This window comes from Chiloscyllium plagiosum, unplaced genomic scaffold (genome assembly GCF_037043375.1).
Source record: "Chiloscyllium plagiosum isolate Xiang-an unplaced genomic scaffold, Cpla_swu_hap1 HiC_scaffold_5, whole genome shotgun sequence".
Lineage (NCBI taxonomy): Eukaryota > Metazoa > Chordata > Chondrichthyes > Orectolobiformes > Hemiscylliidae > Chiloscyllium > Chiloscyllium plagiosum.
This window is the reverse complement of record NW_028270143.1, coordinates 34,000,693-34,016,123: the sequence shown is the minus strand read 5'-3', so window position 1 is coordinate 34,016,123 and position 15,431 is coordinate 34,000,693. Positions and strand designations below refer to the sequence as shown.

Below are 15,431 nucleotides of genomic sequence, written 5' to 3'. Positions count from 1 at the left end.
CACCACGGGATGCTGTGCCACACCAGGAGGATGCTGTGCCACACCGGAGGACACTGTACCACACCAGGGGGATGCTGTGCCACACCAGGAGGATGCTGTGCCACACTGGCAGGATGCTTTGCCACACTGGGAGGATACTTTCCACACCGGGAGGATGCTGTGCCACACCAGGAGGATGCTGTGCCACACCGGGAGGATGCTTTGCCACACTGGGAGGATGCTGTGCCACACCGGGAGGATGCTGTGCCACCCCAGGAGGATGCTGTGCCACACCGGGAGAATGCTTTCCACACCAGGAGGATGCTGTGCCACACCAGGAGGATGCTGTGCCACACCGGGAGGATGCTTTCCACACCAGGAGGATGCTGTGCCACACCAGGAGGATGCTGTGCCACAACAGGGGGATGCTGTGCCACACCAGGGGAATGCTGTGCCACACCAGGAGGATGCTGTGCCACACTGGGAGGATGCTGTGCCACACCAGGGGGATGCTGTGCCACACCAGAGGAAACTGTACCACACCAGGGGGATGCTGTACCACACCAGGAGCATGCTGTGCCACACCAGAGGAAACTGTACCACACCAGGGGGATGCTGTGCCACATCAGGAGGATGCTGTGCCACACTGGGAGGATGCTTTGCCACACCGGGAGGATGCTTTGCCACACTGGGAGGATGCTGTGCCATACCAGGAGGACACTGTACCACACCTGGGGGATGCTGTGCCACACCAGGGGGATGCTGTACCACACCAGGAGGATGCTGTGCCACACCAGAGGAAACTGTACCACACCAGGGGGATGCTGTACCACACCAGGGGGATGCTGTGCCACACCAGGAGGATGCTGTGCCACACCGGGAGGATGCTTTGCCACACTGGGAGGATGCTTTGCCACACTGGGAGGATGCTGTGCCACACCGGGAGGATGCTGTGCCACACCAGGAGAATGCTGTGCCACACCGGAGGACACTGTACCACATCACGGGATGCTGTGCCACACCAGGAGGATGCTGTGCCACACCAGAGGACACTGTACCACACCAGGGGGATGCTGTGCCACATCAGGAGGACGCTGTGCCACACCGGTCAGATGCTGTGCTGGGTCGAGAGCTGTTACAGGGAGTCATCGCCAGAGGCTGGATGTTGTCAGAGGCCATGGGAGAAGAGTGGAACAAAGCACCTAGAGGAAGAAAGAGAGAAGAAAAAGGAGAAAAGAAGAAGACAAACTGGCACAGCAGACGACCTCTGGCTGGAGCATTCTACTCCGCCGTCATCTTATAACAAACCTACATGACACCATTTTAATGCAGATGATCAACATATTGGTCAGGAGTGTGCAGATGAGAAAGCAGAGAGGTGGAGAGCAACAGAAAAACAATTCTGGAGTTTATAACTTAGAAACCTGGAAGGACAGCAATGTCACTGATGGAGGAATTAATATTGGGATGTATAAGAGGCCAAATTTAGAGGAGATATTTCAGTGGGTTACAGGGCTGGACAATATTGTAGATATAGAATGGGGCAATGTTATGGGGGAGGATTTTTCAAGTGAGGATGAGAATTTTAAAATGGACTTATTGCTTGACCAGGAGCCAGTGAAGGTCTCTGATCATAGCAGAATGAGGGACAGGCTAGGATACAGGCAGCAACGTTTTGCATGGTTTTAAGCTTATGAAGACGGGAAGGTGGCAGACCCACCTGGAATGCATTGGAATAGCCAAAACTAGAGATGGTGAAGACATAATTGACAGTGTTAGCTGCTGGTGACAGAGGCAAGGACAGGATCGGGTCCTGTGGTAGAGGTGGAAGTAGGCATCTCAGTGATTTGCGGAAATGTAATCAGAGCTTATTTCAGAGTCTAATAACACGTTATAAACAGTCATATTCTGCGTCAGACAGTTGCTATAGAAAGAGAGAGAGAGATGGAGTCTGTGGCAAGGAATGGAGTTTGTGGTGGTGCCTAAAGACTGCTTTGATGTTGCTAATATTTAGTTGGCAGAAATGTTTGCTCATTCTCCAGCATTGTAAGTTGGTCAAGTAGTGTGTGTCAGTGGAGAAATCAGGAATGAAATGTTGTGGTCAAATTGGGTGTCATCAACAAACATGTGTAATAACTTGATATCATGGCTATCCAAAAATATGCAGAAGAAAAATAGGCGGGAATCAAAGATAGATCCTTTCAGGTGTGCCTGTGTGGGACCAGGAACAAAAGCCATTGCCAGTGATGTCTAGCATTGATTGAATAAAACCCCTTGCAAGTACACTTTCAAGCCAGATGATGGGTCAAATGGCTTCCTCTGTTCCTTGATTCTAATAGTGTCATGGGACTATCTCCACAAAATGGCCTGCAGCGGTCTAAGAAAGCAGCTCATCACCATCTTGCCAAGGACAACAATGGATGGGCAACATGCCATGGCCCAGCCAGCGATGCCCAGAATCCACGAATGTGAGAAAGGATGGATTCAGATGGGTGCACTCTTACCTAGTTGCAGTGATCCTGGAGAAGGATTCTGGAGCTAACTTTGCCAAAGGTTGTAAACAGTTTGAGAAGGATAACATGATACAGGATGTCCAGGGTCAGCACCTCCACTTGGCAGGCTAGGCAGTCGCCTCGGCAGCAAGACTTGGGGGTGGGGCGCAGAAAGAAAACTGCTAGCTTTTTAAAAAAAATCAGAACTGTAAAACTTGCTGGTAACCCATAAATCTGCCGAGTTCACACTCAGCATTTCCTGTACTGTCAGTTCCTAATAGCTGTTTCACAATGTAACCTTCTATTATGTCAGCTTTGCTTTTAGTCTGTCACTAACGACCTGTATATGTCATATTTTAATGGGTGATTGCATGATATGGCTGATATTAATTTGTGGCAGTTGAAGAGAATCAAGATATTAGAGTGCTGTTACGATAATTAATAACCAAAACTCTGAGAAGTCTTTCAGGAATACGTGAAGTCCTGAAACATGTTTATCCTTGTTTTGTCGATTGCATTAATAAAATGCAACAATTTTTTCCCCAATTTCATAACAATAATGGAAACAGCCTGCAGACTTCTTTATGGTGGGAGTTTCCAAATGATAGCTCATTAAGGATGGATATTGTCCTGACCAATCAATCAATCCTTCTGCCATCCTATTGCACTCTCAACTACCTTCGCCCCAGTCCCATCCCTCTCCCATTTATCTCTCCACCCCGAGGCTTCCAGCCTCATTCCTAAGGAAGGGCTCCTGCCCAAAACTTTGATTTTCCTGCTCCTTGGATGCTGCCTGACCTGCTGTGCTTTTCCAGCACCACACTAATCTTGACTCTAATCTCCAGCATTTGCAGTCCTCACTTTTGCCCCATCAATCAACCATCCTGGTTTGAAACTGAAACAAAGCCTGGCCATTAACTGCCAATCAGCATTAATAGCTGCATTCTCCACTACTAATTAGAGTCTACTTGCTAACTAATCACTACTCCTGACTTGTGTGGTATAGATGTTGCTTTTCCTCTCGAGTTTGTATTTTTGCAATATGTCCTGATGAATGCAAAAACAATAAGCATCAACAAACTGTGCCTTTTTCAGCAATACTAACATTTATTTGATTTGATTTGATTTATTATTGTCAACTCTACTGAGATACAGTGAAAAGTATTGTTTTGTGTTCTATCCAGACAAATTCATTCTTTACATAAGTACATCAGAGTTATTAGAGCAGGATGCAGAATATAGTGTTACAGCTAGAGAAGGTGCAGAGAAAGATTAACTCTAAAATATGAAAGGTCTGTTCAGAAGTCTGATAACAGTGTGATGAAGCTGTTCATCAATCTGTTGATATATGTTTTCAAACTTCTGTATCTTCTGCCTGATGGAAGAAGAGGAAAGAGAGTATAACCAGGATAGTAGGGGTCCTTGATTATGTTGGCTGTTTTCCCGATGCAGCAGGAAGTGTAGATGCAGTCAATGGAAGGAAGGCTGGTTTTTGTGATGAACTGGACTGCATTCACAACTCCCTGTAATTTGCAATAATATAGTACAATGGAGTCCATGATAATCATTAAAAGCAGGTAGGGACTCAACCATCCACTTCCAAGGGGTACTTAGGAGATCATTGAGAAAGTAAAGGAAATGGTCATTTTGTATCATTTAACTTCATTCATTCTTTTTATGTCTGGATCAATAGTTCTCCAAACATTTAAGAGAGGGAGGCAAAACTTACAGGTGTGGCTTGATTTCTGCCTGAAACTCTGAACACAGCGATCTGTCAATAGCTTCATGATAATGTGAATTTCTTGACCTGGAAGTCCAGGCAGGTTAAGGATGTAGCAAGTGAAGTATAATTCAGGAGCGGTCAAAACAACTCCGTCACAAGTATGTAAGCAGAAAAATCAAGCTCAGTGGGTTCCCTGATTTTGTGTTGTCATGTCAAGCTATTTTTCCACTCAAAATCCCAAAATTACCCCAATGTCTTCTCCTGCCACTGTTTGTCCTTTTTGAGTAGCTTTGTTCGTAATGTGGAGAACGCATTCCTGTGGAAAAAATACGCAAGTATTTATACACGTGAAACATGATCTTTGTCTCAAGACATCACAAACTGATCTACTGTTAATCAATCACATTCTGAACTCAAGTCAAAATTGTAATATGGCCAAACATGGCAGCTCATTTGCATAGATGATAACTGATATGTGTTTTGCCTCTAGCAGGATATTTGGATGCTTACGCTATTTTCCTTAACATATAAACTAGGCATGGATGTGGTATCAAAAAATCCAACAGAATAATTGTTGCAACACACTGCTATATTCAAACATTAGTCAGCTCCCATGAGCAGTACAGATAGTCCCTGGGTTATGAACAGGTTCTATTCGTGAGTCGGTTCGCAGGTCCATTTATACACGGGTCAGAATAAAATGCGGGACAATATACAGTAGATGTTCATAAGTACAGGAGATCTTCATATGTCATATCTTTAAAATTACACCCTGTATGAGTTCACGTTTGTAATTACAAGCATTCACAAGTAAGTCATTTGCATATCAGGGACCCTATTGTACAGTGTATCATGAGTCACTTGTTCCAAAGTAGGATAGAATCTGAGACCTTTATACCCTCAGGTCACATGCTAGGATACGTTGATGATATCATTAGTATGTCTTTCAAAACTGTACTGACATATTAATTGTGAGAAATAACACGACAATAAGCTACTACTTAATTTGTTTCATTGCTCTTGTTGAAATGTTAAAGAGTTATTCATAGTACTGAAAAGATTCCTTGCACTTAGCCATGTGGAGTTTTGGATCCTCTTTATACCCTCTTAAGGAAGTCTAGGTTCAACATTTCAAGAATATGGGCTGAATTTTCTTGGCCATTTGTGTGTTGGCTGGACAATGAAATGGCGGCAAAATGGTGGGGAAAGGCATAGGAATACATCTTGACTCCTTTATCTTGCTGTGCCATATTATCAGCAGGAGAAATGGTGTCAACTCAGACTCCCACTGGAAGGATACAGGAGCCACTTTAAGCAGTCAATTAATGGCCCCTTCGTGTGGCTATTTTCCCAATTATGAGAGAGCCCCTATCAATGGAGAAACTGTCAGGCTTCCCAGCTAGTTCTGGGGAAGACCTCCCTCATGGACAATTGTGGGGTGAGTGGAGATGATACCTTAACAGCAATGGGCACCATTATGGTAGTGATACCATCAGTGTTCGACAAAACCTCTTTGTTGTACACTGGTCTCTATATGCCTGACTTTATGTCCCACAACCTATCTGACCTCTGGCCTCCCTTAAAGAGCAGCTTCTTCTGCACTCTCTGCAATACATTCATATCCTTCTTAATTGTGGCACCAGAACTAACGCAGTACTTCAACTGAGATCTAATTAGTGACTTGTACAAAATAAGCATTACCTCCCCGCTTTGTACTGTATCTCCCTGTTAATGAAGCCTAGAATACTGAATGCTTATGAACCACTCTGCCCATCAGTCATAGAGTCATAGAGATGTACAGCATGGAAACAGACCCTTCGGTCCAACCTGTCCATGCGGACCAGCTATCCCAACCCAACCTAGTCCCACCTGCCAGCACCAGGCCCATATCCCTCCAAACCCTTCCTATTCATATACCCATCCAAATACCTCTTAAATGTTGCAATTGTACCAGCCTCCACCACATCCTCTGGCAGCTCATTCCATACACGTACCACCTTCTGCGTGAAAAAGTTGCCTCTTAGGTCTCTTTTATATCTTTCTCCTCTCACCCTAAACCTATGCCCTCTAGTTCTGGACTCCCTGACTCCAGGGAAAAGACTTTGTCTATTTATCCTATCCATGCCCCTCATAATTTTATAAACCTCTATGAGGTCACCCCTCAGCCTCCGACGCTCCAGGGAAAACAGCCCCAGCCTGTTCAGCCTATCCCTATAGCTCAAATCCTCTAACCTTGGCAACATCCTCATAAATTGTTTCTGAACCTTTTCAAGTTTCACAACATATTTCCGATAGGAAGAAGATTATAGGCAGCACGGTGGCTCAGTGATTAGCACTGCTGCCTCACAGCTCCAAGGACCCAGGTTTGATTCCCGTCTGTCTGTGTGTAGTTTGCACATTCTCCCTGTGTCTGCGTGGGTTTCCTCCCACAGTCCAAAAATGCGCAAGTTAGGTAAATTGCCCATAGTGTTAGATGTAGAGGAATGGGTCTGGGTGGGTTGCTCTTCGGAGGGTCGTTGTGGACTTTTTGGGCCTGTTTCCACACTGTAAGTAATCTAATCCAATCTAAATTGCACGCAATATTCCAACAGTGGCCTAACCAATGTACACCAAGTCTGTCTGTTTTTGCACACCGTTTCATGTAATACTTTTTTGTTTATATTGTTTCTTCATGTTGCTTCTACCAAAATGAATCATCTCACACTTCACCACATTGAAGTTGCCACTTATCCATCTACCCCATCAACTTGCCAATGTTCCTATCAAGTTCAACAGTGACCCCTTCACTGCTTACAATTCTTCCAGCTTTTGAAAGTATCCCCTGCACTTCAAGATCTCTATAATTAATATACATTCAGGGAAGCAATGGGCCTGATTCCAACACCTGGGGATGTCCATCAGAAACCTTCCAGCAAAAGCTCCTAACTGTTTGAGTTCAGCCACACAATGAGTCTTATTCACAAAGTGAATATCTGTTCACCTTCTGTTTGAAGGTTGTTCCACTCTGAATCTTTACCTGGTCAGTCTTGTCACTGACTTCATGTATGTATTTGTTCTTATGCAGTCTCTTATACATTGGCACATTCCCTGGCTGCAACTTATTGTTTGTTTTTGTCTTATTGTAGTCTCTGGTTATAACTTGAAAATTAGATTTCTTTTATAGATGAGCCGAGTGTCCTTGACCACTGCATGACTTGCAAAGATCTTAGAATGCTGGAAAGTTTCATGGTGATTGCAATTTCCCACACAGCTTGCTTACTTTCTACATGTTGACTGCTGCACCTAATACTTGCAGATGTTGTTGTCTGACAACAATTACTTCATACTTTCTACATCTTCAAGCAATGTCTCAAACCTGAAACCATTCTTTATCTTAAAGAGGCCTTTATTGCCAATAGTTAAACGTGTGGAAACTATAGCCGGGTCCATTATATGCTCAGACAGCCCAGTCACTGAAAAATCACAGAGCTTGCCCTTGTCACACTGTTCATTGACAAACATGGCAGTTACCTGTAAAACACAAGCTCTAAATGGTGAATATTAGAGTTTCCTTTTACACAAAGCTGAATCTTTCAGAATTTCACAAATTTAGCAGAATCTCTCTAATCCTCTTGAGACAGGTTTGAAGTGTTGACTCTATGTAAGCACTTGTGTCCACTGGCTGTTTTTATTTTCACTGCTTGCCTATTTGTTTCTGCAACAGCTAAATCCAAGAAGCACAATTCCATTCTTTGTTTCGAGGGCCTAAGTTTGAATAGAACATGTGACATTCCAATTCATGACAGGGAATTTAGTCGTCATCTATCTGATGTTTCCTGCCTTTTTCAAGTGCTATTGATGTCCTGGGTACTTATAGCAGAGTTGCTAGTACTACAGGTTTGCTCTGTGCAGAGATTCAGAAGAGCAGGCTATATTTTCTTTCTTTTATATTGTGTTCTGTGCTGTTTTCAACTGCAACCTTTTGTTTTGTGTGCCATTGCAAACTAATTTGGAACCAACTCCTTGCCAGAACAGGCGCACAAATCTGGACACATTGTCTCTGTCATGATTTTATTCTCTGGGGATCCCAGTGTAAATGCAACTTCTGTATTGTTTCTAGCCTTGTCTGAAGGTTCCTCATGAGGTTTTCAAGCTCGTTTTACTTTTTAAGAAAAAAAGACATGCACTGATCATCATGTCATATTTTGTGTGTTAATGATAAATGACATATTAAGTAGCATAGAATAATGTTTATTTAACATGCAGTTATAGATGACTATTTGCAGTTGGACTCTTGCCTTCCTCTGCTAGCCTGTACATGGATGTTGGTCAGGTTATCCTGTTCCTTGATTCATTCGTACATTCAGCTCTTAAAATAGCACAGCACAGAAAACAATAATAAATAGAATGAACCACAAAGACACGGCTGATAAGACAATCCTGATGGTTTGCATGACGAGCATGTCTCCCATACTCCTAAACAGTATATCAACATATTCGCCATGATCCATATTCCAGCTCAAATAAATTATGGATGGAATTGTTCTTGAATAGTTGTGAAAATAGGTTGCAAATCAACAGCTAGTTTTAGAGTTTGCCCACTTCTTTGTTTTCATTTAGTTGGACAATTAACGTATTTATTATTTTATTGCTTTGCTACTTTGCATGAACAGTTCCATCCTTGATATTTGTAGGGATCAAGGTCATATGTCCATTTTGTAATACGTTAGTTGTGATATGTATGTCAGTGCTCCATCTCAGCTTTGATGTGTTTGAACTACTATTTAGCAATAATACCCTTAATACCAAACTGAGCATGAAAACTCCTAAATTCAAACTGGCTAAAACCATCAAAAAGGCCTACAGGTTTGCCAAAACATAATCCCGTAATAAACTGATTTATGATTTCTACACAATAGCTCAGTTTCTGAAGCTCCTCTTTGTTCCACATTATCAATCAATTTGTAAGGATTGATCTCCTCTGCTTTATACCTGGGAATTTTTCAGTTCCCTGGTTACACAGCAGATGTAAGAGTGGCAGAGGTCATGCATGCTTTATTTCCCATGGGGATAGGTGAAGATGCTTCTTGACTGGAGACGTGTAGCATGGATGGGTGGGAGGTTGTGATAATGCAAACATAGGCATTTAATGCATGTGGAAATGATGGTGTGATATAACTATGCATCATACATAATTTCCAATCCCAAAGTTGGGTAGGTATGATTAGCAGCATTTCCAGAAGGAACAGGTTTTAAATTTGGACTTAGTTCCCTCTTTATCAGATAAGAGGAGCTGAAAGGATCATGGAGAAAAGCCATGGAGGATACAAAATACTTAGTCCATTTTTTAAATCTCTGCCATTCGATCTTAAAACCTGGAAGTCTCTTAGCTAATGTTCAAAAACCACATCTACAAAGTGGAAATGCTTGGCCTACATTTTGGGGTACCTCAGAGCCCTAAGTCATGATATGAATCTCTAACGTTGGCCAAGTTCAATCCAGTTTAGATAAAGTGTATTTTGGATGCACTCTGACTGATTTATGCTCGGAGGAAGGGAGGGTGAAGGAAAAATATCAACCCTGCAATGCCAATGATTACTGTGAGATTTCCTGGTGTTGCTGAAATTGAAGTGAACGGCATGTATCTATGTCTATTGCAGCATTCACTTCTAACTACACTGAAATCAATTGCCCTTTCACACAGTAAGAGAAGTGAGCCAAAAATATTCATTTCAGAAATAGATGCAAAAAATACATTGAACCCACCCAACTTCAGGAGAATAAAGTCAATTCTCAATTTCTGCATTTTTACAATATGACTATGACCGAATTAAATCAAAGTATAGTCCAAACTATAATAGATTTCTTCAAATGACATCTGAGAGGGAAAGCAGTATCAATTTCACAAAATGTTTTCAGCAAAGCCGGATCATCTCTTTGTGAGTTTGATTAGGAGAAAATAAACAAGAATAAAATGATTATCACTCACATTCTTGATTTCAAACAGAAACAGAGGCATTAATGTCATCAGAAGAAACATATTCTAGAACATTTATTTGATGAACTATTTACTTTGGTTTATGGGTGGAATGTTTTATGATTTTTCTAAATAGAGGGTGAGTGTTCGAGGTGTGACTAACACACCACTCCTACTAATGACGTAACTCACCATGCCACCCACCAATCAACACATTGCGAACTGACAGAGGCATGCGGATGAGTATCTCGCCCAATCAAAGGCCTCAACACTGTCACTCCAGGTCACCAGAAACTGTCAGCATTCAGAGTCTGACAGCTTCTGGGTCCTGAGCTCCACTAGTCAAGGCCTCTCCTGTGGGTGATCCAATGGTGAGGATCTTCTTTTTCAGAGGATCACTGGGGGAAAGGGATCAGCAGGATGGAGGCAATGGCAATGGAGTAGATTTTAGGGTCTAACCCTTTGCCCTATGTTTGTGCCACCAGTTGTGTCCAGATTTAGGCAATAGGACATCTTTCTCTAACTCAGTAGGCAAGCCATTCTGGTTTCTTACATTTCTTGGCCCTGAAGAGTCAGGTGATCTCAGTAGGTGACAATTTGGGGCCCTTTAAGTAGCTATTAATTGACCACTTAAGCCATAATTAATGATTAGTTGAAAAAGTTCTTAATGGACCTTCTTGCTCAACACCTGAAAGTGTAGAGATGATGCAAAGGAGATGAGTTTCTCTCCAGAGGAATTTATCCCATTATCTCCCCTTCTCGCCACCTCCCTCAACATGTCCAGGGATGGAAAGAAATCATGCCCTATGATTCTACCGGAAACCCTACAGAAAATTAGATAGATCAAACTTTAGGTTTTTAGATTTATCTACATTTTTCTGTGTCTTTTCTTTGAGTGTATACTCCCATTCTTTTATTGTTGACTCAAATTCAAGGTAACTTGAAACTGTTCTGTCTATTTTCCTTGCAGTCTATAGGCTAAGTTTTAAATCTGTTAAAAGACCCATGTCAGAAGCTAAAATGCAAAAAATTTGGAACAGGATTTGAATCCACCCAATGCTCATTTTAACATAGTTGGGAAGCAAGTTGATAAGTTAAGCAATGTAATGAAGGCATGTCCCCTTGTTTTAACAGTCATTCCATTTTTCAACATAAGTAACCAGGTTTCCAAGCCTTGGGTTAGGTGACTCAGCCTAAATAAGGCAAAAAGAGCTGAATCCATAATGTCAAGTGCCTTTGCAGCACTACTTATAGATCAGAAGGAACAGGAATGCTTCCACCAGTCTCAGTAGGCTTAATAATAATCTATATTCAGCTGTAATCTGTATGTTCTCATCTTAACCACAAATTGCTCTTTGCTTCCCCCTCACCAATATTTGCTTCCCCATTATTCTGTATCAATATCTGTCAACTTCTCTCCTGTTACAACACCTCAGGTCACCATCAAATTACCTCCATCCCCCAAAATTTAGGATCCCATGATCTGCAAATCTCCTTGTTCAGACCATAATCACGTCGCTGATTGATTAGGAAGCAAACAATCCCTGTGTTTTGGACCTCCCCAAATCTAGAACCCCAAGTCCTTTCTTCATAATTTCCATAATTTGGACTCACATTGTGGTCTAACTTTCTGACGATCTGGAAGACCTGTCGTCACAGGAACCCTTCCAACCTCTGCAATGGGATCCTTCTCTATAGATATCTACATCCTAGGGTATGTCTCTCACTGCTACAAATCAATGCTATTGTTGGTATTAGCCCTGTGAAGCCCATTTAAAGGAGCCCTCTGATATATTTTGCAAAGTATTCTGTGAGGCTTTCTGCCTACCCAACAGCAACACCCACCCCCAAACCACCCTGTGTCCTAACCTGTCTCTAGGCTATGTGAAAATAATCAACAAGAACTTGCATTTACATAGCACCTTCAACATATTAAAGCATACAATGGGAAACATTATGAAATAAAGCTCCATAGGCAATATTTTAACTTGTGCATTGATGTAGGCATCTCTGTCTGAATCTGCATTTATTGCTCATTTCTAATTGCCTTTTAGAGATAATGACCAAAACTTGATCAAAGAGGTAGGTTTCATTGAGCTCTGAAAGAAGGAAAGAGAAATAGGGCTGAATCTTAAGTACTTTTTTAGGTGAACATCCATTTTGTCGAGTTTCATGGGGGGGGGGGGTTTCTCTCTGCGAGGTCTAGCAGGTTTTCTCAATGTATCTCAACAAATCTGCCTCTTTAATCACATACACCACCCCTATGTTACCCTCATGACTGATTCTAGCCCCATGTTTTCACTCATCATTCCCCGAGCAACTCACCACACATCAGATATCTGTTGAAAGACTGGATGCATGGCACCTGGACTCCAGAGATCGGGCTTAAATAGCTGAAGGCACTATCACCAGTGATGAAGCGATTGGAGTTCAAAAGATCAGCATTTGAAAATCATTAATATCTGTTTGTGCTGTATTCCTGAAGTTTTCTATGGACATCACTGGTTGCTAATTCATTGTGTTGTCAGTGAGCTTGCCATGTCTAAATCTAAATCAGAACTAAAATTATTTTAAAGTTAAAAATCACACAACACCAGGTTATAGTCCAACAGGTTTAATTGGAAGCACACTAGCTTTCGCAGTGACGCTCCTTCATCAGGTGATTGTGGAGGGCCCTGAAGAAGGGCCTGTGCCCGAAACGTCGAATCTCCTGTTCCCTGGATGCTGCCTGACCTGCTGTGCTGTTCCAGCAATAAAGTTTCAACTTTGATCTCCAGCATCTGCAGACCTCACTTTCTCCTTCGGCTCGATCATAACAGAGAATTTATAGCAAAAATTTGCAGTGTGATGTAACTGAAATTATACATTGAAAAATTGATTGTCTGTTAAGCCTTTCAATTTTCAATGTATAATTTCAGTTACATCACACTGCAAATTTTTGCTATATATTCTGTGTTACGATCGAGCCCTCCACAATCACCTGATGAAAGAGCGTCGCTCCGGAAGCTAGTGTGCTTCCAATTAAACCTGTTGGACTATAACCTGGTGTTGTGTGATTTTTAAGGAGAAAGTAAGGACTGCAGATGCTGGAGATCAGAGCTGAAAATGTGTTGCTGGAAAAGCGCAGCAGGTCAGGCAGCATCCAAGGAACAGGAGAATCGACGTTTTGGGCATAAGCCCTTCTTGAGGAATGAGGAAAGTATGTCCAGCAGGCTAAGATAAAAGGTAGGGAGGAGGGACTTGGGGGAGGGGCATTGGAAATGCGATAGGTGGAAGGAGGTCAAGGTGAGGCTGATAGGCCGGAGTGGGGTGGGGGCGGAGAGGTCAGGAAGAAGATTGCAGGTTAGGAAGGCGGTTCGAGGGATTTGATGAGACAAGGTGGGGGGAGGGGAAATGAGGAAACTGGAGAAATCTGAGTTCATCCCTTGTGGTTGGAAAGTTCCCAGGCGGAAGATGAGGTGCTCTTCCTCCAACCGTCGTGTTGCTATGGTCTGGCGATGGAGGAGTCCAAGGACCTGCATGTCCTTGGTGGAGTGGGAGGGGGAGTTGAAGTGTTGAGCCACGGGGTGATTGGGTTGGGTTGGGTTGGGTTGTGTGATTTTTAACGTTGTACACCCCAGTCCAACACCGTCATCTCCAAATCATTAAAATTATTTCAGCAATGGCCCTTGATTCTTCTACTGATTACAACTCTATCCATTTCAGCCTTAAATATACACAAAGCTCTCTGTGGCACAGAGTCCCAAAGACTCACAGCCCATCTGAGAGAAAAAGTTCCTCCTCATCTCAGTCTTAAATTGGCTCCCCTTTATTCTGAGACAATAGTCTCTAGTCCTAGCCTCTACCATAAGGGAACCATCCTCTCAACATTTACACCATCAAGCTCTGAATGAATCTTAGCACAAATGAAACATTCAATGTCAATTCCTTTACTTCTATGTTCACCAAATCATATGTCGACCTTAATCATTATATCATGTCCAGTATATGATGCCATTTACTTTTGTGTATGGTGACTCTGGCCATATAAATTCTGTCATCACAATGATACCTAGTATGTTCTTTATTAACACAATCCATCTCATTCCACTCCTTTGTTCCTTATGTTCCATACTGAAAATATTTTAACCAGGAATTAAGTCAAGTCTCAACCCTGTCCAAACCCATGGCTATGTTAAAAGTTACTCAATCTAATCCTTTCCTAATATTACTGTTTCACAACGCAGTTGAAGCTTGATTGCTTCAGAGCAGTGATTGTTGATTCTAATTTGCTCTATTTTGACCACAGAAGTGGAGGAACGGCTTCCAGGACAGGAGTACACTGCCTAATGCAGAAGTAAAAGTCTTTAAAGTAAGGAAAATAAATAATCATACTGGAAAGACATGGCAGAAAAAAATCCCTTTGCTAGCAAGTTTTAATTTCAGATACGGGCCAAAAAAAGCACATTAGGTATCTTGGGGAAACAATTCAATTTGAGAAAACTGACAATGTCAATCAGGTTTTGTAAGCTTTTGATAATTATGTTATCCTCTGACCAGTGTGGTGCTGGAAAAGCACAGCAGATCAGGCAGCATCCGAGGGCAGGAGAATTGACGTTTTGGGCATAAGCTCAAACATTCCTGATGAAGGGTGTATGCCCGAAACGTTGACTCTCCTGCTCCTCAGATGCTGCTGGACCGGCTGTGCTTTTCCAGTGCCACACTTTTCAACTCTGATTTCCAGCATCTGCAGTCCTCACTTTCTCTCGATCCTCTGCCCAGCTCAAACTCCTGAAAGAGCATGACTGAATAGAAGTTTCAGTATCCAGAAGAATCTATATATAATTTTATTAATAATCTACAGGTGAAATGGAAAATATGATTGTGCACCTTGAACATCAGAATTCATAAGAGACAGCATTGTCTTTGGATTTGCTGATAGTTCTTTGTCACGTTTATTACACTCAGTAGATGATCAGACTTTGGAAAACGTCATTCAGATGGCGATGGAAGCAGAAGTCTGGAAAAAAAGATCAAAACCTTAGAGGAAAGAATCAAACTTCACAGATGTGATCAGCAGAAAATTAATTTCCTCAAGTTCAAAAATTCTAGACCCATGTGAGAAGCTAATACAATAAGTAAGCTAGACACAAGATACTAAGAGCAGAATGTTTCCCTCCCAAAAGTGGTGAGAGAGATGACAAAAAGGGGAAATAAGTGAGCAACTGGCTCTGCAGACATATCCACTCCTTCATTAACTCAGTTCTGAGTGAAAATTTCCATTGGAGACCTTTACAACCCA

General features: G+C 42.3%; 1 long non-coding RNA gene across 1 annotated transcript; it reads right to left on the bottom strand.

The window, feature by feature from the left end:
* Window positions 1-3,758: 3,758 nt before the first annotated feature.
* On the bottom strand, window positions 3,759-15,122 carry LOC148149905 (uncharacterized). The gene is made up of 3 exons (XR_015757094.1): window positions 15,020-15,122; window positions 4,442-4,510; window positions 3,759-3,846 (listed from the first exon to the last, which is right to left on the bottom strand). It is a non-coding gene; the product is annotated as an uncharacterized LOC148149905 (long non-coding RNA).
* Between the last annotated feature and the right edge of the window lie 309 nt (window positions 15,123-15,431).